Genomic DNA, 22,095 nt, shown 5'->3' on the forward strand with positions numbered 1-22,095 from the left:
CAGAACTTCAGCTCTCCAGGACTTCGGCTCTTCGGCACAGCTTTTAGGCCCGGTACAACAGTACCCCATGTGCCTCCCTGATGGTGGCCCTGCATGGTGTGGGGGAATAGATGGTGCAAGCAAAAGACTTGTAAACTTTCAGTGGTAGCCAATTGTCAGTAATTCCTTTTGCTTTAGAGCCCTAAAGGTCAACAGCACATGGAGCATTTTGGTCATCAAACTTGCAATGGTCAAACACCCTTCTCTACCTGTAACCCATTCCCATTGCTTTAAGTAGTAAACAAAATCCCTATGGCAGGCGCTACAGGTTTTAGTAGGGGGGGTTGCCGTGTTTGGCGAGTCCACGTTGGGCGCAATGATTGACTTGCTATAAATACCTCCCCATCTGGCACACACAGACTGACTACATGAAACACAAGTTTGTTATTTCTTATCTATTGGAGCGATAACCATAAATGATTCTCTCACACACTGAGCAACATTCTCTGGCTATTTCATAAGCTGATTCAAGGGCAAGTTAAAGTACTGGATATAAAGCTGCTTTTGTTCTTTCACAGTAACAAAGATTACAGAGGTTTTCCCCCAGTACATCACACAGCATGAATATTGAATGTGTTTATTCTGAATTCATAGTTTTCTCATATCCATCTTTATGTCTAATAAAATGTATATTGCCATTCAGTTCAGTGGAAGGAACCATATGTTTTATCCTTACTGGCACTGACAGGTTAGATCTGCTGAAGGCAATGAGCCAAAACGGTCAGTTTCAGGTAGATATTCATAAATAATGAGCATGTGAGAACTGGAAAAAAAAAATTCCAGTGAAGCAAAATGTTGAAACCTTCATTTCTTTATAAAGAGATAGTGGGATGTGCGGCAAGGTGGGGAATGTAGGGAGTAGCAGGTCATGATTTACAGGGAATTTACAGAACTAAACCTGATGTGGCAGTTGCATCACTGATTTACTGTATTTTTATGGAATAACTTGGATATATAGTATGTGTATCAGTTGATCAGAATGAATTCCACCATGAACACCATTCTGGCCAACGGGGTGTTAGAGTTCAGTGGCTGGGAACCGGGCTCTAACACCACTCTGCTGAAAATTGTACCCATCAGTGTCAGACTAGGACACCAGGGGCCCACCCAAAAACCTTTGACCAGGGGCCCACCAATTAATCTTAGACAAGGGGCCCACTCTCAGTACTATTTTTCATACTCTCCTCACTCAACCTCTATTCTTCTAGTCTCTTTTCTTACATACTATACTCTGTTTTTCCCTCTATTTAGCCTCTCTGTTCTCATAGAAATAGGGAATGGCCATGAAATAGGCCAAATATTTAGCAGCATGAGGGGCCACTGACACCTGGGCCCACCGGGACTTTTCCTCGTATCCCGGTGGCCAGTCCGACACTGGTACCCATCATTACTTTTGTCAAGTCATTTAGTAAAGGCATTTAGTTTGAAATATTTATGACACTATGCTGAACTAATGCATACCTCCTATCTATTATATTGTGTCCGATACCCGGGGACCCTCATTCAGGCTGCGCACGTCAGGAGAGGGCTTGGGTCAGGTGCAGGTTTCTATGGAGAAGTTTATATCAGGGTTTTTGAATTTCTCCACAAATATTTGACCTGCGGGCAGCAGACTGTAGCCAAGAAACAGTAAATTGAAGGAAGCTGGATTATTTTCCATCTTGGCTGGATTCCTTATGGTATTAATATTTTAGAACAGAGGCTGGGCAAAAACAGCACAGGTGGTGACCTTATGGTGAATATACAAAGCTTCTTCTGTATAACTGTCTCACTTTCTTATGGTTCAACTGTAGAGCTTGAGGTTGTTGGATTATTTAAATTCTGCTTGGGTTCTGGAATGCTCAGAGACGTACTGGGGGTGTAAGTTCTTAAAGGAGAAATAAACCCTTAAAAGAAATATGGCTAAAAATGCAATTTTTCATATACTGCACTTACTGCACAAGGCTAAAGTTTGAGCTTGTCAATAGCAGCAATGATCCAGGACTTCAAACTTGTCACAGGGGGTCACCATCTTGGAAAGTGTCTGTGACACTCACATGCTCAGTGGGCTCTGATTGGCTGTTGAGAAGCTAAACTTAGGGCTCGTCACTAATTATCCAGCAGAAAATGAGCTTCCCTGGCTGTAATATAAGATGATGTTACAGGTTTGCTGATTATTAAATTCTGATGCTAATTGCACTGGTTTCTGTGCTGCCATGTAGTAATTATGTGTATTAATTACTAATCAGCCTTATATTGTGACATTTCTATTCTATGTGTACTGTATATTGTGAGTGGCTCCCTAAGTTCAGTAAGTGACAGTAGCACAGAGCATGTGCAGTGAATCAGCAGAAAAGAAGATGGGGAGCTACTGGGGCATCTTTGGAGACACAGATCTTTACTGGCTGCGTTGGTTGTGGTTGCCTTGGGCTGGTACAGAAGTACAAAACATCATGTACAACATTTCTACCTACTTTAGTTCTCCTTTAAGGACCATCCTCTAAGGGGCCTATTTATCATGCTGTGTAAAAAGTAGCTTGAAGCATTTATCGGTGATGTTGCCCATAGCTACCAATCAGCAATTAGGTCTCCATAGTTGGAAAACAAAAGCAAGGATCTGATTGGTTGCTTTGAGCAATATCACCAGTAATGCTTCAATCCACTTTTTTTACAGCATGATAAATACACCCCTAAATGTTGTTAGCGGCACCTATAAATACAGTGTTGTTGAATGCAGACAAGTACAGAAACATGGCCGTGCCATGCGATTGTTTGCACTTTGCACCAACACTTAGAAGGGGCCAATTCATCAAGGGTCGAATATCGAGGGTTAATTAACCCTCGATATTCGACTAGGAACTAAAATCCTTCGACTTCGAATATCGAAGTCGAAGGATTTAGCGCAAATTCTGCGATCGTACGATCGAAGGATAATTCCTTCGATCGAACGATTAAATCCTTCGAATCGTTCGATTCAAAGGATTTTAATCCAACAATTGAAGGAATATCCTTTGATCAAAAAAACTTAGGCAAGCCTATGGGGACCTTCCCCATAGGCTAACATTGACTTCGGTAGCTTTTAGCTGCCGAACTAGGGGGTCGAAGTTTTTTTTAAAGAGACAGTACTTCGACTATCGAATGGTCGAATAGTTGAACGATTTTTAGTTCGAATCCTTCGATTCGTAGTCGAAGGTCGAAGTAGCCCATTCGATGGTCGAAGTAGCCCAAAAAATGCTTCGAAATTCGAAGTTTTTTTACTTCGAATCCTTCACTCGAATTTAGTGAATCGGCCCCTTAGTAAGTGCACCCTAAGGTGTGGACAGTTTATTCCTTCTCTGAGAGCACAGAATGGAGGTCTAGTTAGTGTGTGTACAGAAAATTAAGGGCCTTAATTACAATAGGCAGGACAATGTGCAAAGTGCATCAAATGAGCTGAGCACCCATAGGCGCAGACTAAGACCTGGGTGTTTCTATTAAACACAGCAGCATTGTGTCTATGAGTGTTGGACTGGGGGAGGCACTTGTTGGGGGAGAAACAGACCCCCCTTGTACTCACCACTTGCTTATGACAGGAGCCCCTGTATGCTGTTGTAGTTTATTTTGCCACCTCTGAGCTTTCCGGAAAACCCAAGCAGAATATAAATAATCCAACAGCCTCCAGTTTTTGCATCTTCTTCCCGTATTCAGAACTGCATATAAACAAGCTCCTGACCAACAATAATAAGGATTCTGGGCTGAGCCTACAATTTTGTAGAAATCCAGTGCTGGGAAACTGCTCTTATCCGCCACCACAAAATCCAAGCTGTGTCTATGTTTAGGACATTTATTCTGGGATTTCACCTCAGGACCTAAAATGTAATATAGAATTCATTCCTTGTGTCCTTTGAATTCCTGTTGTCTATTGCAAAAGGACATGTCACTGTATTAGATGGGATCACAGGGGCCTTAATTAAATAGCAAGATAATACCCCAAGAAAAAATGAAATAATTATAAAAGTAAAAACAATATTTTATTAGGACATAGAGAGCCTGACGTGTTTTGTGCCTAATGGATCATGGGGCCCCAGTCTAATCAGCACAGGGGACATCTTGATACGCCGATGAAAACAGCATCCGAGGTCTGATGCATTTCATGTCACTGCACTTCCTCTGAGGAGGTCTCTGAGGAAGTGCAGTGACACGAAATGCATCAGATCTCGGATGCTGTTTTTATCAGTGTAGCAAGATGTATCAATAAAGTAACTATTTTTTACTTATAATCTGGAATTAAGCAATTCTTTGGAGAGGACCCTAGAGTGCGCCACTACAACGATCAGAGTGTGCAGTGGATACGCTCTTCTTAGTGACGGACTCAGGGCGGCAGCACCTGGGTCACAACACCAACTGGGTAAGATCCTTAACGGATGATTCATTTACCTTCAAGTGTGGGGAGATTCAACCGCTCCAAAGTATAAGCACCAGGTCCGGGGCTGGATGCACCTGGGCCATAAACTGGGAATGGTGAGCGGATCCCATGTTTATTATTGTTAATAAACATGGCTTAACAGATACGGGATTTATTTGGGAACCCCTAGTGTGGTGCTGGATTCATTGCTTAATCAGCACAGGTGCCCAATTTTGGATCTGGACCCATAGATGATAAGAATCACTGCCCTAACAGTTGAACGTTGGAGTTTTAATTCAACAGCACCCACAACAGACACCCCAAAATATTTTGAAATATACAAAAACAATAAAAACATGTTATATACATAATTCTATAGACTGGATACCCTGGCAAAATGCCCTTTCTTGTCCTAAATACCTGCCACTTTTTGTTTCGTGATTGAATTTATGAATTAAATAACTATTTGAAAGAAATAAAGAAAGAAAGAAGTCTATTGTGTGTTATTCACTGCCAAATCTCTGAATACACAATATTGTACAACAGTACAAGTAAACAAATTAGCAGTGTTACATGCAAAAAACACAAATAAATCAGAATTGTGCATACCATACCAAACGACATACAGGTACATCTTAGTGCCACGTGGTCCCCATACTCCTTGTGCGTTTCATGCCATTGGGTGCTTTCTTTAGAGGAGGTGTGGCTTAGAGGAGTCCTTTCCCTTATATATCCTCCATGTTTACTTTATGTATAATTTTGGGTCATAGCATCACCCTGCATCAGACATATGTAAAAAACAAAATTGTATTTACTTGAATAGGAGATGTATAATAAGGCAACATACCAAATTTCACAGCAAAGTGCAATAATCCCTAAATGCTAAACTGAGCAAAGGTACATAAAGGTCACTTACTTGCACTCATAAATCATACACACCAGTGCTAATGTCAAGTTAACATTTTACAGAACTCAGTATATCACGTGTCATTTTATATCACAGTTTCTATTTATACCTTTAGATCAGTGGTCCCCAACTAATGGCTTAGGAGGAACATGTTGCTCCCAGTGGCCTCAAAGCAGGAGTTTATTTTTGAATTCCAGACTTGGAGACAAGTTTTAGTTGTATAAAAACCATATGTACTGCCAAACAGAGTCTCCTGTAGGCTACCAGTCCACATAGAGGCTACCAAATAGCCAATCACAGCCCTTATTTGTCATGCTTGTGTAGCTCCCCAACTCTTTTTACATTTAACTGTGGCTCGTGGGTAAAAAAGACTGGGGATCCCTGCCTCAGAAAAAGTCTTTGAACACAGAGCATCAGTGGGAAATAGAAAATCATTACTTTATTGATGTTTCCAATACGTATCCTTAGACCAAACACTTTAATAGAGAGGCCTTAAAGGAGGCAGGAAAAATACAAGTGGGGGTAACAGTCAAAAGAGCAGGGGTACAGGTAAGTTCTTAGTCTGATTTTGGCTTCCCATCTTTTCATCCTTTTAAGGTCATCTTCAAATACACAGGACAATAGAAAAGGGCTGCATGAATGAATAAATGAATGAATACCATATGAGTAGCCATACATGTGTGTGTGTGAAGTGTGTCACCAGACTTTTGAGTTTAGTTGCCCTTTAAACACAGACCATGAACATTGGTGTATAAGGATTAGTTATATTTTTTATCTCCAGAATATGCTTTTTCACCAATTAATATGGCGAAGAATGTTATATACAGTATTGCTTGGAATGCCCCTGTGGGCTTCAATAAATTGGAAAAATGAATAGGGAATGTAGAACAAAAGGGTGATGGTAATCACAGTGTTTCTAGATATTTTAAACAGATACACAATAAAAATCCACAGGGCTTTCAATTTTGGAAAAAAACACGAAAACATTTTTAAAATCATACGAAAAGTACATATTTTTCCAGCACAGATCAGGATATTTTCGTGACTTCTTCCATTGACTTATATTAGGGATGCACCAAATCCAGGATTCGGTTTGGGATTCAGCCAGTGTTCGGCCTTTTTCAGCAGGATTCGGATTTTGTCGAATTCTTTTGCCTGGCCGAACCGAATCCTAATTTACCTAAGCAAGTTAGGGGCAGGGAGGGAAATCGCGTGACTTTTTGTCACAAAACAAGGAAATAATGTTTCCCCCTTCAGATTCGGTTCAGTATTTGGCTAAATCTTTTGCGAGGATTTGGGGTTTGGCCGAATCCAAAATAGTGGATTTGGTGCATCCCTAACTTATATACAACCTCGACAGGTCTGAGATGCTGGATTGGATTCTGACTTTTTCCATCCTTGGGGTATAATAAATCATGAAAAATTCAAGTTTTGATTTTATAGTAAAACAAAAATTCGAGGTTTTGGCATTCGGATTTTAATAAATAACCCCCTAAGTCTACATAAAATTAATTAAAAGATTAAATAAGCCCAATACGATTGTTTTTCCTATACTATGGATTCATTATATTTTAGGTGGGATCAAGTACAAAAATCAATTCTAAAAATCGGAATTATTTGATTAAAATTAAGTCTATGGGAGACAGCCTTCCAGTAATTCAGAGCTTTCTGGATAACAGGTTACTGGATAGCATAACCCGTACCTGTACACACTCAATGGAGGAGTGTAGTACGATTTGGACCAGAGGTGAGGCACTGAGGCTCCCTGTCTTAAACTGGGAACTATAGGGACCTTGCACTTAAATGTTGGCAGCAGAAGTGACAGTCAGGAGTGGGGGATGCTGGGACAGCACTAATGACATTTAATACATATCGTAAGGACTGAGCCCATGTCAGGATTCATGATGTTTTGTCACCTGGGTTACAAAATTAATAACAAAAAAAGAAAGATAACAGCAATGAGAGACCCAGACAGTTGGGCACTAAATCCCTGGTGGATAAGGTGCTGATGACTGTTTAGCATGGGTGGAGGAGCAATTAGGGACAAGAGACTGGAAAATCATTATGGAAGGAGACAGGAGACAAGGACTATTAATGAGTAGCTTGACATTATTTGGGAAGGTTAATGATGGTTGGTTAGTGTTACTGATTCACTCTGTAGTCTTAGTGACTCATTTATGCCGAGTGCTGGTACATAACAACCCCTGTGTTGCTGCTGAGTTTCGAGGGGGTAGATGTGCATGTTTGTATAGGAGCAGCTGGTGTTTTAGGGGGCAGTGTGTGTGTGTACGGGGGGGGGCATGTATAGAGTAAACCTTTGGTTAACCAGTTGTATTCCAAGGCTCCCACATAGTAGGGCAGTTAAAGGAAAACTAAATTATAAAAATTAATTTGACTAGACATGCTATATTTTATATAGTGAATAAAGTACTCCCTATTGTAAAATATAAGGCTATTATAAGTCATCGAGGAGTTCCATGACCATATAAAAGCACAAGGCTTTTATACAGGTCATGGAACTCCAAGGTGACTTCTAATATCCTCATATTTTATTTATTTATTATAATACACAAGTTTCACTGAGTCATGTGACAGAAATGACATTAGAACTCACCGTTTATAACTGATGACATCACAACTCACCGTTTATAAGGATATAATTTACAAGATATTCATGGCTTTTGTGTATTATAAGGATATAATTTACAAGATATTCATGGCTTTTGTGTATTATAAGGATATAATTTACAAGATATTCATGGCTTTTGTGTATTATATATTTTATAAACTTATTGCACCAGCCTAAAGGTTCAGCATCTCTATTTCTCAGAAGTGTCAGCGGCACTGCACATGCTCATTGTGCTCTGGGCAACTGATGAGAAGATAATTTTAGGGATAATGTCAAATTATCAGCCTTATATTGTACAGGTATAGGACTGGTTATTCATAATGCTCAGGACCTGGGGTTTTCTGGATAATGGATCTGTCCGCAATTTGGATCTTCATACCTTAAAGCTGGCCATAGATGTAAAGATTTTTAATCCAATCGTTATTGTGAGACCACTATTATCTCGAAATGATCGTTTAAATGTATGATGTGTCCATCAACTAAAAAGACCATTTCAGGCGATGTTGCCAGCAAAACTGAAGGGGAGCTGCCTGCTTGGCCCTGCAAACATAGATAGATTGCACTGGGACCGATAAAGATTTTTTAACCTGGGCAATCCATTTTCTAACAGATGTCGGACCAAAAATTGTAAGATGTACGATCGTTCGAATCCCACTAACTTCACTATAATTTGACAGATTGGTCGGACTTCGCTAAAACCGGTCGTTCGGCAAGAAAAATCTTTGTGTCTATGGGGACCTTAAGTCTACTGGAAAATCATATAAACATTAAATAAACTCAATAGACTGGTTTTGCTTCCAATCAGGATTAATTATATCTAAATTGGAATCAAGTACAATGTACTGTTCTAATACTACAGTGAAAAAGGAAATAATTTTTAAAAATTTGGATAATTTGGAGTCTATGGGAGACAATAAAACATATATTGCTTACGAATGCAATTGGTTAAAAATGTCAGTCTCCTAGATTACCGTATATACTCGTGTATAAGCCGACCCGAGTATAAGCCGAGGTACCTAATTTTACCTACAAAAACTGGGAAACCTTATTGACTCGAGTATAAGCCTAGGGTGCATTCCAGTACACACTGTGTTGTGATATCTGTACATACACACATGAGATGCAATGCGAGAGAGAGAGACAAAAGCACTTGACATTCCATACTCTTATTGGGAGTATATGCTGTTGAACAATGACCAGACAGGGTTATAAGTCACTAAGAGGACAATGTAAACCTGAAACTCAGCAGCTATTTAATAAAAACGTTATTACTCTATTATTGGTTCTATTCTTGGTCTGGAACCTGGAAGGAGCGGCGACTCCGGAGGAGGAACCAGAAAGGGCTTCTCTCTACATGCATAATACCACAGCAGTGGTTTGTAAGTAGGCAATCTGCACAGAAGGTGGAGGCGCTTTATTCCTGGAATACACCTTGTTTTATAGGAAAGACACCTTCTCTAACCACTTTTATTTTTAACCTACTCTTCCATCAATAGTTACCCAAAGGAAAGGGGGAACACACCTATCAATAATCTAATATATACACGGGGTGATATCCCTTTCTATCGGAGACAGCCTTTCTATAAATTTGAAGCTTTCTGGTTAACGGGTTTCTGTATAATGGATTCCATACCTCTGTATAAACTATATATATATATATATATATATATATATATTGTGAGTGGGTCCCTAAGCTCAGGTAAGTGACAGCAGCACAGAGCATGTGCAATGAAAAGAAGATGGGGAGCTACTGGGGAGTATCGTCAGGGGCACAGATCTGCACTGCAATTGGCTGTAAGTATCATGGGCTGGTACTGAAACCCAAAACATAAGGTGCAGTGTCTCTGCCCTACTTCTGTAGTTAAGCTTTAGTTTCCCTTTAATAACTACTGTGCAGGAATCCTGGGAAGGAACAACCAGAGTGGCTAGTGATCAGTACCATTTGGCACTATACAGTGGTGTAACTAGCGGGGGTGCGTAATCATGTTGTGCCGTCTCCAATACCAACTTGGCCGCCTGTTTTTATAACTCTTTCATTTCTATTTCTAACAAACTTCTCCCAAATGATTTGGCCTCTCCCACGTCATTCCCACAACATAATTGCCATAGAGCCAGGAACTGAAGGCCAACACCTCTGAGCACAAAAACATTTGGTCAGAATTAGTCTAACCGTTATTTAGCCTAAAAATAATATTGCGGCAAGTGGTTTATTTTTAGGACAAAAATGTTTGCTTGTGTAGCGCACCCGTAAGTGTAGCTTTTGCTGTGTATTAAGACTGGGGTCTTGTATCTTGGCACCGGACTTGGTCCTTACCTCACCCACTGTATCCAGCCTGGGGTCTTGGGTCTTAGTATCCTATCTGGTCCTCAACTCTGTAGTCCCTGCTCTAGTGGTTCAAATACCACGGGGTCCTAACCCTACTATTTCTTCTCGTTGGAGCCACATCTGCTCACTAGCTACCCGGTGCTGACTTTCACTCCTAGAGCGACTATTACTGTATTACTATCACTATCTTACACTTAACTAACTTTCCCGGCAGACCTGGACCTGTAGTACCTCTCAGTGAGGCAAAGTCCCAGGACAGACCCAGACCGCATGGTGCTAAACCCTTTTATATTGACAAACAGTGCCATCTAGTGGACAAACTCCATGAACTAATGTGGACCCAGCAAGGGACATAGCTGCCTGAGTTAACTAAAGAGCCCTTAGGTGTCCTTTACCAAGTGAAATGCCTGAGATAAATACACCCAAATCTCAGGGTCTCTACACTTGTGAAAAGTATTTGGCGCTTTTTTATACTTGTGTAACAGGTTTTTAGGGATACTTAGATCTCAGTTACCCCAGATGGATTACCTTAATCCAGGAGTGCCCATACTTTTCTAATCCGAGGTATACGTCTAGTGATGTTGTCCCATTAGGATCTACAGCCATAAAAGTATTGTTAGCATTCTGTTCCATGGAATATATTATTTAAATATTGATTTATGAGAATAAACATATATAGTGTTAGATTAAACCTCTATTTCTTATGTAGCCTTAATGTAATAAATATCTGAATGAAAAGCATGAAACAGGAGAGTGATTTAAATAAGCTGTTTGTTGACAGAGTCTTGAGATCTACTGATCACCAGCTAAAGGTCAACTGGTAGATCCCGATCTACCTTTTAGGCACCGCTGCCTTAATCTGACCAGACTGGTCTCAACTCCCAGTACAGCTTGTTTTGGAGACTTTGGGAGTGCTTGGTTATGATTTTTCTTATTTATCTCCCCTCTGCCTGTGGCTGCCTTTACTGAGCAATCGAGTTGCACTCGCATGCTGCAAATCATTTAATACATCAGCAAGGGTTACCCTGCTAGCAGTACCTGTGTGCCAGTGAATTTTGTTTGATCTCCCTTTACTGAGCAGCAATTGTATAAGTTGTATCTGCAGGTAATTGTCTTATTACCTGTCTATATAAGGCTTCCTACAAATCCTCATCTATGCTGGATCATTGAACTCTTCTTGTGATCTAACCTCTTTCCTGTTTTCCTTGTTTCCTGTGTTCTTGTCCTCTGAATACCTGGTTTAGCCTCCTCGTTGGAGCCTCTGGCTGCTCTACTAACTACCCTGATCCTGCCTCTCACTATCCTTGCACTTACTACTCCTACTAAAACCTATCCCAGGCCTTCATCACACCACCTCCTCCAAAAAGTGGAGATCAAAAGAGACGGAACATGTGTTGTCAGCTCTTTTTATCAACTAGTGAATCCTGACACATCCATGACCAAACACTGAATCAACTCACCCTCACATCAGAAATACAAGAGTTGCATGGTATATCAGGTATGTCCCCAAGAGGGTTTTGGCCAACTAAAGGCCCAACCTGATTAAGATTGCTAAAACCTTACCCCCTACATTTGCATTCCATTGCTGGCTGATCACATGATCCAGAGGTGCCTAAAGCAGTGCTCCCCAAAAGTGCCTGTAGTACAGGGCACCAAAGAATTTACTGGGGGGCATAGGGGTAGAGTAAGATTTGGGGAGAATGTATATTTGCTCTGTTTCAGAGAGGCTGCAGTTATTAGTTATTATTAACATGTATTTTTAGAGCACCAACATATTGGGTAGCGCTTTTACTGAAACAATGGATGAATGGCTGATATGGCAGTGTTTTCTTGTCTGTAACTTGCTTTTTGGCTCGTGGGTCCTTATACAAATCCTGGGACACAAAGGAGACTTGAACCAAAAAAACTCTAAAAAACACAGACCTTCACCACTATCAGCCCTTGGTGAAACCTAGTTATTTCTAAATCATACTCCCAACTATTAAAAGAATCTAAATATAAACAGCACAAATGATTGAATAAAATTGCATATATGATAGAAATACAATTACAATAAAAAAAAAATCCCCTAAAACTCTAAAACTTTGCCAAGGACACCTCCCATTGACTTCTACATGACCGCTCCCACTTTTTGTTGCCAACGTTTTGTATTAATGTTTTTAGTGTTTTTAGACTTAATAAATAACAAAATTCATCGTTTCAGAGTAACTATTTAACAATTCTTAACATTCCTGCCTGGTGATCGCAATTAGGAAACATGGGGGGGGGGGGAACGCTGTATTTTTGTTAAAAAAAACCCCATTCTGATTGGAGAGGACATAGGGAATAAAACCTCTGACATTCTGGTCCCACAACGATCATTAGTCATTGCCACTCTCTATGCATAATATACCTGATATACAATTGGTCTAGTTACCCTTAAATAGAACATGTACTAAAGGTTGACTGTTCTATACATTGCATCCTTTTCATCTTCGCCACCACATTTAAATCTACACTCGTTCTGCTCTCTGTTAGAATTAGTTGCACAATGGAACTTAAAGATTAAGTAAACCTTTAAAATAAGTGAATGTAAAATTAATGAGGGGGCTATTCTAAGCACTTTTGCAATGTACATTCATTATTTATTTTGTTTTTATTCCAAGATATTAAGGGATACATGTACTGTTAATATGAATGAATTTTGTTACAACAGCGCCACCTGCTGGTCATTTTCCCACCAGTCTGACCAGCAAGTAGTCAGTAGTAGTAGTAGGAATAAAATTAGAAACCTTTCTCAAATCTTTCCTAAGCAGAAGAACATCAGCCTCTTTCTTTCTCCTGACAACTTCCTTGACTACTTGCTGGTCAGACTGGTGGGAAACTGACCAGCAGGTGGCGCTGTTGTAACAAAATTCATTCATATTAACAGTACATGTATCCCTTAATATCTTGGAATAAAAAGAAAATAAATAATGAATGTAAATTACAAAAGTGCTTAGAATAGCGTCCTCATTAATTTTACATTCACTTATTTTAAAGGTTTACTTATCCTTTAAGTTAATTTTTATGGCCTGTGTCTGTTATGGATCCCGCAGTTTACATAACATAAATAACAAACATGGGTTAACCCTTTAAGTGCCACAGAACGTAGAATCTACGTTCTGTGGAAAAGTAACTTGAAATGCCACAGAACGTAGATTCTACGTTCTGCAGCACTTCCGGGTTCAGAAGCGGAGGAGCGGCTGTTAGAGCCGCTCGCTCCGTTCCTGCTCGATCCCCTGCCCCTAGACAACGAGCAGAGCAGGGGATCGAGTGGCCCCTGGGGCGCGATCGCCCAGGGGCCCAAAAACAGCAGCAGGCACGTGCTACTTACGTGTCCTGCTGCTGCAGCCTACACCGCGCCGGAGATCTCCGCCCCCACAGCACAGAGACACAGAAGACGTCGCAGATTTCTTCCAGGGCCTCTTCCTGATCGTGTGCAACAGTCTCCAGCGACTTTTTCAGGTTAGTGCAACAATTACACACACAAACACACCAACACACACTTATTACAGTAATACACACTTAGATTCACACTTACACACACTTACACATACATTTTTGGGGATTGGGGGGGTCACTTACACTCACTGCACTTACACACATGTGCACACGCACACACGCGCACATAACATGTAATTTACCATTTGTACACACGCACACGCACATACATGGCATTGTGGCTTTTTTTTTTTTTTTTCTTATCGCATCGTCTCTTTTTTTGGCTGAAAAAGATGTTTTATTGCCATTACGAATAGCGTATTCGCTAACCGTACTGTGCAATATCTTTTTTATGTTATTTCGGCGATTATATTGCAATTTTGGGTATTTTGGTGCATTTTTAGCCATTTTATTGAATTTTTAGCCATTTTATTGCATTTTCAGCTCTGCGTATGTTGTGTTCACTTGTTTCTAGCCGTATAACCTGTTTGGCCCAGCTAAAATATTCAAACTGTGATTCTGACGGCCGATAACACTAGTCTGGAAAAAAAACATTGATTTTTGTGGTTTTATTGGATTTTTTTGCATTTCACTCTTTACTGCCTTATTTTGTTTTACCTTGTAAATTTTATCTACTATATATCCATTTGGGGGTCTCTGTGCGCCACATAGTTTGGTATATCTATGCATATTGGGCATCAAATTGTTCAGTAGACCCCTGGCGTTCATATTTAGGATGTTTTATGCTGATACGTTACGAAATGTGGGGCATATAATGCGGTAGAGTTCAAGCTTTGTGACGATTTTCAAAAATTTGATAAAAACCGTTACGTTCAGCATTGCTTTGCAGTTTGGCAGTTTGCAGTAGAAACACTTATTTACCCATATTGGATTCGTCAGAATGTGTACTTTCTGAAAATATATGGTTTTCTGGGGTCTCTGTACTGTTATGGGGGTCTAATGTCGCATAATACACACACCAGGTGCTCATATTGCAGCAGCCAGCGCGTCAGCCGTGAAAATGTATATACACTATTGTCATTTGGGGGTCTCTGTGCGCCACATAGTTTGGTATATCTATGCATATTGGGCATCAAAGTGTTCAGTAGACCCCTGGCGTTCATATTTAGGATGTTTTATGCTGATACGTTACGAAATGTGGGGCATATAATGGGGTAAAATTCAAGCTTTGTGACGATTTTCAGAAATTTGATAAAAACCGTTATGTTCAGCATTGCTTTGCAGTTTGGCAGTTTGCAGTAGAAACACTTATTTACCCATATTGGATTCGTCAGAATGTGTACTTTCTGAAAATATATGGTTTTCTAGGGTCTCTGTACTGTTAGGGGGGTCTAATGTCGCATAATACACACACCAGGTGCTCATATTGCAGCAGCCAGCGCGTCAGCCGTGAAAATGTATATACACTATTGTCATTTGGGGGTCTCTGTGCGCCACATAGTTTGGTATATCTATGCATATTGGGCATCAAAGTGTTCAGTAGACCCCTGGCGTTCATATTTAGGATGTTTTATGCTGATATGTTACGAAATGTGGGGCATATAATGCGGTAGAATTCAAGCTTTGTGACGATTTTCAAAAATTTGATAAAAAACCGTTACGTTCAGCATTGCTTTGCAGTTTGGCAGTTTGCAGTAGAAACACTTATTTACCCATATTGGATTTGTCAGAATGTGTACTTTCTGAAAATATATGGTTTTCTGGGGTCTCTGTACTGTTATGGGGGTCTAATGTCGCATAATACACACACCAGGTGCTCATATTGCAGCAGCCAGCGCGTCAGCCGTGAAAATGTATATACACTATTGTCATTTGGGGGTCTCTGTGCGCCACATAGTTTGGTATATCTATGCATATTGGGCATCAAAGTGTTCAGTAGACCCCTGGCGTTCATATTTAGGATGTTTTATGCTGATACGTTACGAAATGTGGGGCATATAATGGGGTAAAATTCAAGCTTTGTGACGATTTTCAGAAATTTGATAAAAACCGTTATGTTCAGCATTGCTTTGCAGTTTGGCAGTTTGCAGTAGAAACACTTATTTACCCATATTGGATTCGTCAGAATGTGTACTTTCTGAAAATATATGGTTTTCTGGGGTCTCTGTACTGTTAGGGGGGTCTAATGTCGCATAATACACACACCAGGTGCTCATATTGCAGCAGCCAGCGCGTCAGCCGTGAAAATGTATATACACTATTGTCATTTGGGGGTCTTTGTGCGCCACATAGTTTGGTATATCTATGCATATTGGGCATCAAAGTGTTCAGTAGACCCCTGGCGTTAATATTTAGGATGTTTTATGCTGATACATTACGAAATGTGGGGCATATAATGGGGTAAAATTCAAGCTTTGTGAAGATTTTCAGAAATTTGATAAAAACCGTTATGTTCAGCATTGCTTTGCAGTTTGGCAGTTTGCAGTAGAAACACTTATTTACCCATATTGGATTCGTCAGAATGTGTACTTTCTGAAAATATATGGTTTTCTGGGGTCTCTGTACTGTTAGGGGGGTCTAATGTCGCATAATACACACACCAGGTGCTCATATTGCAGCAGCCAGCGCGTCAGCCGTGAAAATGTATATACACTATTGTCATTTGGGGGTCTCTGTGCGCCACATAGTTTGGTATATCTATGCATATTGGGCATCAAAGTGTTCAGTAGACCCCTGGCGTTCATATTTAGGATGTTTTATGCTGATACGTTACGAAATGTGGGGCATATAATGGGGTAGAATTCAAGCTTTGTGACGATTTTCAGAAATTTGATAAAAACCATTATGTTCAGCATTGCTTTGCAGTTTGGCAGTTTGCAGTAGAAACACTTATTTACCCATATTGAATTCGTCAGAATGTGTACTTTCTGAAAATATATGGTTTTCTGGGGTCTCTGTACTGTTAGGGGGTCTAATGTTGCATAATACACGCACCGGGTGCTTATATTGCAGCAGCCAGCGCGTCAGCTGTGAAATTGTATATACACTATTGTCATTTGGGGGTCTCTGTGCGCCACATAGTTTGGTATATCTATGCATATTGGGCATCAAAGTGTTCAGTAGACCCCTGGCATTCATATTTAGGATGTTTCATGCTGATAAGTTACGAAATGTGGGGCATATAATGGGGTAAAATTCAAGCTTTGTGACGATTTTCAGAAATTTGATAAAAACCGTTATGTTCAGCATTGCTTTGCAGTTTGGCAGTTTGCAGTAGAAACACTTATTTACCCATATTGGATTCGTCAGAATGTTTACTTTCTGAAAATATATGGTTTTCTGGGGTCTCTGTACTGTTAGGTGGTCTAATGTCGCATAATACACACACCGGGTGGTTATATTGCAGCAGCCAGCGCGTCAGCCGTGAAAATGTCTATACATATTGTCATTTGGGGGTCTCTGTGCGCCACATAGTTTGGTATATCTATGCACATTGGGCATCAAACTGTTTAGTAGACCCATATGTTTATATTTAGGATGCTTTATGCTGGTAATGATACATGGACAATACGATGCTGGAAAGTTGAAGCTTTGAGGCAATTTCCAGATATTTCACCAAAACCGCCAAATTTGGCAAAGCCTTGCGACTCAGTAGTTTGGAGCAGAAAGGCATGGGTACCCATTTTAGATTCTGTAGAATGTGTACTTTCCAAAAATATATGGGGTTGGGGGGTAAACACATATTTCTGTGTTTTTACCCCACAAAAATGCAGTCAATGTGTTGATTTTTCATTAGCTGAAGTTACCCACGGGACTGTTTGTATGCGCTAACTTCATTTTGGGGCCTCTAAATGCCAGATACTTTGGTAAACCTATGAACAATGGCCACCAAACTGTTCGGAGGAACCCTGGCAATCATATTTAGGGTGCTTTTTCTTAGTACGTAATGACACATGGGTGATATGGTGCTGGGAAGTTGAAGCTTTGAGGCAATTTTCAGATATTTCACCAAAACCGACAACTTTGGGAAAGCCTTGCGACTCAGTAGTTTGGAGCAATAAGGCATGGGTACCCATTTTAGATTCGGTAGAATGTGTACTTTCCAAAAATGTATGGGTTTGGGGGGTAAACATATATTTCTGTGTTTTTACCCCACAAAAATGCAGTCAATGTGTTGATTTTTCATTAGCTGAAGTTACCCACGGGACTGTTTGTATGCGCTAACTTCATTTTGGGGCCTCTAAATGCCAGATACTTTGGTAAACCTATGAACAATGGCCACCAAACTGTTCGGAGGAACCCTGGCAATCATATTTAGGGTGCTTTTTCTTAGTACGTAATGACACATGGGTGATATGGTGCTGGGAAGTTGAAGCTTTGAGGCAATTTTCAGATATTTCACCAAAACCGACAACTTTGGGAAAGCCTTGCGACTCAGTAGTTTGGAGCAATAAGGCATGGGTACCCATTTTAGATTCGGTAGAATGTGTGCTTTCCAAAAATGTATGGGTTTGGGGGGTAAACATATATTTCTGTGTTTTTACCCCACAAAAATGCAGTCAATGTGTTGATTTTTCATTAGCTGAAGTTACCCACGGGACTGTTTGTATGCGCTAACTTCATTTTGGGGCCTCTAAATGCCAGATACTTTGGTAAACCTATGAACAATGGCCACCAAACTGTTCGGAGGAACCCTGGCAATCATATTTAGGGTGCTTTTTCTTAGTACGTAATGACACATGGGTGATATGGTGCTGGGAAGTTGAAGCTTTGAGGCAATTTTCAGATATTTCACCAAAACCGACAACTTTGGGAAAGCCTTGCGACTCAGTAGTTTGGAGCAATAAGGCATGGGTACCCATTTTAGATTCGGTAGAATGTGTACTTTCCAAAAATGTATGGGTTTGGGGGGTAAACATATATTTCTGTGTTTTTACCCCACAAAAATGCAGTCAATGTGTTGATTTTTCATTAGCTGAAGTTACCCACGGGACTGTTTGTATGCGCTAACTTCATTTTGGGGCCTCTAAATGCCAGATACTTTGGTAAACCTATGAACAATGGCCACCAAACTGTTCGGAGGAACCCTGGCAATCATATTTAGGGTGCTTTTTCTTAGTACGTAATGACACATGGGTGATATGGTGCTGGGAAGTTGAAGCTTTGAGGCAATTTTCAGATATTTCACCAAAACCGACAACTTTGGGAAAGCCTTGCGACTCAGTAGTTTGGAGCAATAAGGCATGGGTACCCATTTTAGATTCGGTAGAATGTGTACTTTCCAAAAATGTATGGGTTTGGGGGGTAAACATATATTTCTGTGTTTTTACCCCACAAAAATGGAGTCAATGTGTTGATTTTTCATTAGCTGAAGTTACCCACGGGACTGTTTGTATGCGCTAACTTCATTTTGGGGCCTCTAAATGCCAGATACTTTGGTAAACCTATGAACAATGGCCACCAAACTGTTCGGAGGAACCCTGGCAATCATATTTAGGGTGCTTTTTCTTAGTACGTAATGACACATGGGTGATATGGTGCTGGGAAGTTGAAGCTTTGAGGCAATTTTCAGATATTTCACCAAAACCGACAACTTTGGGAAAGCCTTGCGACTCAGTAGTTTGGAGCAGAAAGGCATGGGTACCCATTTTAGATTCAGTAGAATGTGTACTTTCCAAAAATATATGGGTTTGGGGGGTAAACATATATTTCTGTGTTTTTACCCCACAAAAAATGCAGTCAATGTGTTGATTTCTCAGTAGCTGAAGTAAAGTCCTGAACAATTTGGATGTGCTAACTACATATTGGTGTCTCTAAATGCCAGATACTTTGGTAAACCTATGCATAATGGGTATCAAACTGTTCAGTGGACCCCTGGCAATCATATTTCATGTGCTTTTTCTTGGTACCTAATATAGTTTGGGATATGCGGAGCAGCAAAATAAAACCTTTGAAATGATTTTTCAGAATTTTGAATTTTTTGTTGAAAAACCGCTATGTTCAGACAAGCTTTTATGTTTGGTAGTTGGGAGTAGAGAGACATAGTTACCCATTTTGTAATCGGCAGAATGTGTACTTTTCAAAAATGTATGGTTTTCTGGGGTAAACCTACGGTTTCAGGATTTTTTGCCTTGGAATCTAAAGCATGCCGTTTTCTGCCTTAGTGCTTTCAAAATTTGGTAATATATTGCCGGGAGTTTTTGCTGTACAGAAATCCTAAATCTCCCTAAAACTATACATATCTGGTATTGGCACGTTCGAGAGACATAAGGCTTTCCAAATCAGTTGGATTTTCATCCGTAAAATGAAATATTTTTCTGGTATAAATTGATATACGATGAAAAATGGTAATTTTTCATTTTTTTTTGGTATTTAGCACTATAAATTTTTTTGCACAGGTGTAAATACATGAAAACTCAGGCTGATTTAGAAAGCTCAGTTTCTACCGAAAAAAACAATGTATAGTTTTCCTAGGTTAACTATAGGTTTCCCCTCAGAAAATGCCCCTAAAGTGAGAGAGCACAAAATGTTTCAAAAACGGCTGGCATTTCGCGTAACCAAAATGTGAAATTCTGCTGGCACTTAAAGGGTTAACAGGGTGAGAATATGATTAGAGGGCTCTACTTGTAAGGGCTTACAATCTAAACACAAGGAACACATTTAGCTCATACATGCCTGTAAGATCACTGCAGACAATTGATAATGAGCACTATATTTATCCCACATGTGATAACCACGGTCTTTTTCTTTTCTTTACAGTTTCTATTGAAGACATGCTCATAAACCCTGTCAACACGGCATGCTGTTATGGGATAAACAATGACTCCTCTGTCTCCTTCTCTGACTATATTAAAACCACGGTCAAAACCTGACACTACTTCTCATGCAATATTGACAAAATTCATCCATTAGCAGCTGACCCCCTGATCACTGTTCCCTATGAAGCAAAAATTTATAACAAGGCCCTAGCCCCTCCCCTCCACCCATAACCAATCAGTATCTTCCATTCCCAATTCATCATATTCTCCCCAACACTCCCCACACTTGTACCATTCCTACTCATCTCTCTGTATTCATTCCCTCCTTTCATTTGCACCAGGATTGTTTTTTTTGTTGAACTACTGCTTTCAGTTGAGCTTCAGAGAATACTGGGAGTTGTAGTTCAACATGTGGCATATTGCCGGCACACGCTTTCCCACATCCATGCTTTTCCCTTATGTACAATCCCAGCACCAACTAAATGTCAGAATTTCACAGACTTCTGCGTAAACACAATTAGATAAAAAGCAGCTGACTCGGAGTTGCCTAATCATTTAACATTAAAGGGATACTGTCATGGGAAAAAACATTTTTTTCAAAATGAATCAGTTAATAGTGCTGCTCCAGCAGAATTCTGCACTGAAATTCACTTCTCAAAAGAGCAAACAGATTTTTTTATATTCAATTTTGAAATCTGACATGGGGCTAGACATATTGTCAATTTCCCAGCTGCCCCAAGTCATGTGACTTGTGATCTGATAAACTTCAATCACTCTTTACTGCTGTACTGTAGGTTGGAGTGATATCACCACCCCCTTTTACCCCCCAGTAGCCAAACAAAAGAACAATGGGAAGGTAACCAGATAGCAGCTCCCTAACACAAGATAACAGCTGCCTGGTAGATCTAAGAACAACACTCAATAGTAAAAACCCATGTCCCACTGAGACACATTCAGTTACATTGAGAAGGAAAAACAGCAGCCTGCCAGAAAGCATTTCTCTCCTGAAGTGCAGGCACAAGTCACATGACCAGGGGCAGCTGGGAAATTGACAAAATGTCTAGCCCCATGTCAGATTTCAAAATTGAATATAAAAAAATCTGTTTGCTCTTTTGAGAAATGGATTTCAGTGCAGAATTCTGCTGGAGCAGCACTATTAACCGATGCGTTTTGAAAAATATTTTTTTTCCCATGACAGTACTCCCTGCCCATAGATTGTCAGAAACACTTAGTCACATGATAAATTATAAAATTGCCCAATTAGTAAAAGTAATTCTGCAGGTCGATCATTCGCATTACGTTCAGCAACTTTAGCAGTTTTTAAATTAATTTCTTCTTTTGTGTGTGTGTAAGTTATTGCACACTAGCAGGTCATCAGAAGGCTTAATCATGGATCCTGTATATTTGTATTAATATTCTTATGAATAATAATTAATACAAATATTAACAAAGGTTCCACCTTTATTACAAATATTGCCAAAACAGGCTCTCAATGATCCAATACACCCCCAGGCCCACAGGGTCTCTGTATTTGTTTCCCATCTCTGCAAATGGAAATTCCTAGATAGTAAATCTATACACCAGATAATGGCACTTGTAGCAGCCCAATGGGGATATAAAATGAACTAACTGTCATTTCATCATGTACAC

General features: G+C 40.0%; 1 long non-coding RNA gene across 2 annotated transcripts in view; it reads right to left on the minus strand.

The window, feature by feature from the left end:
- LOC121399798 overlaps positions 1–22,095 on the minus strand; it is a 25,218-nt gene continuing 3,123 nt past the window's right edge. The window contains exons 2-3 of one of the 2 annotated variants that reach the window (XR_005965269.1): positions 5,012–5,179; positions 1–89 (exon numbers count right to left, since the gene is read on the minus strand). This is a non-coding gene — a long non-coding RNA (uncharacterized LOC121399798). The remainder of the gene's footprint in view (positions 90–5,011; positions 5,180–22,095) is intronic. The other variant, XR_005965270.1, reaches the window with a different exon arrangement.

This window comes from Xenopus laevis, chromosome 2L, assembly GCF_017654675.1.
Source record: "Xenopus laevis strain J_2021 chromosome 2L, Xenopus_laevis_v10.1, whole genome shotgun sequence".
NCBI lineage: Eukaryota > Metazoa > Chordata > Amphibia > Anura > Pipidae > Xenopus > Xenopus laevis.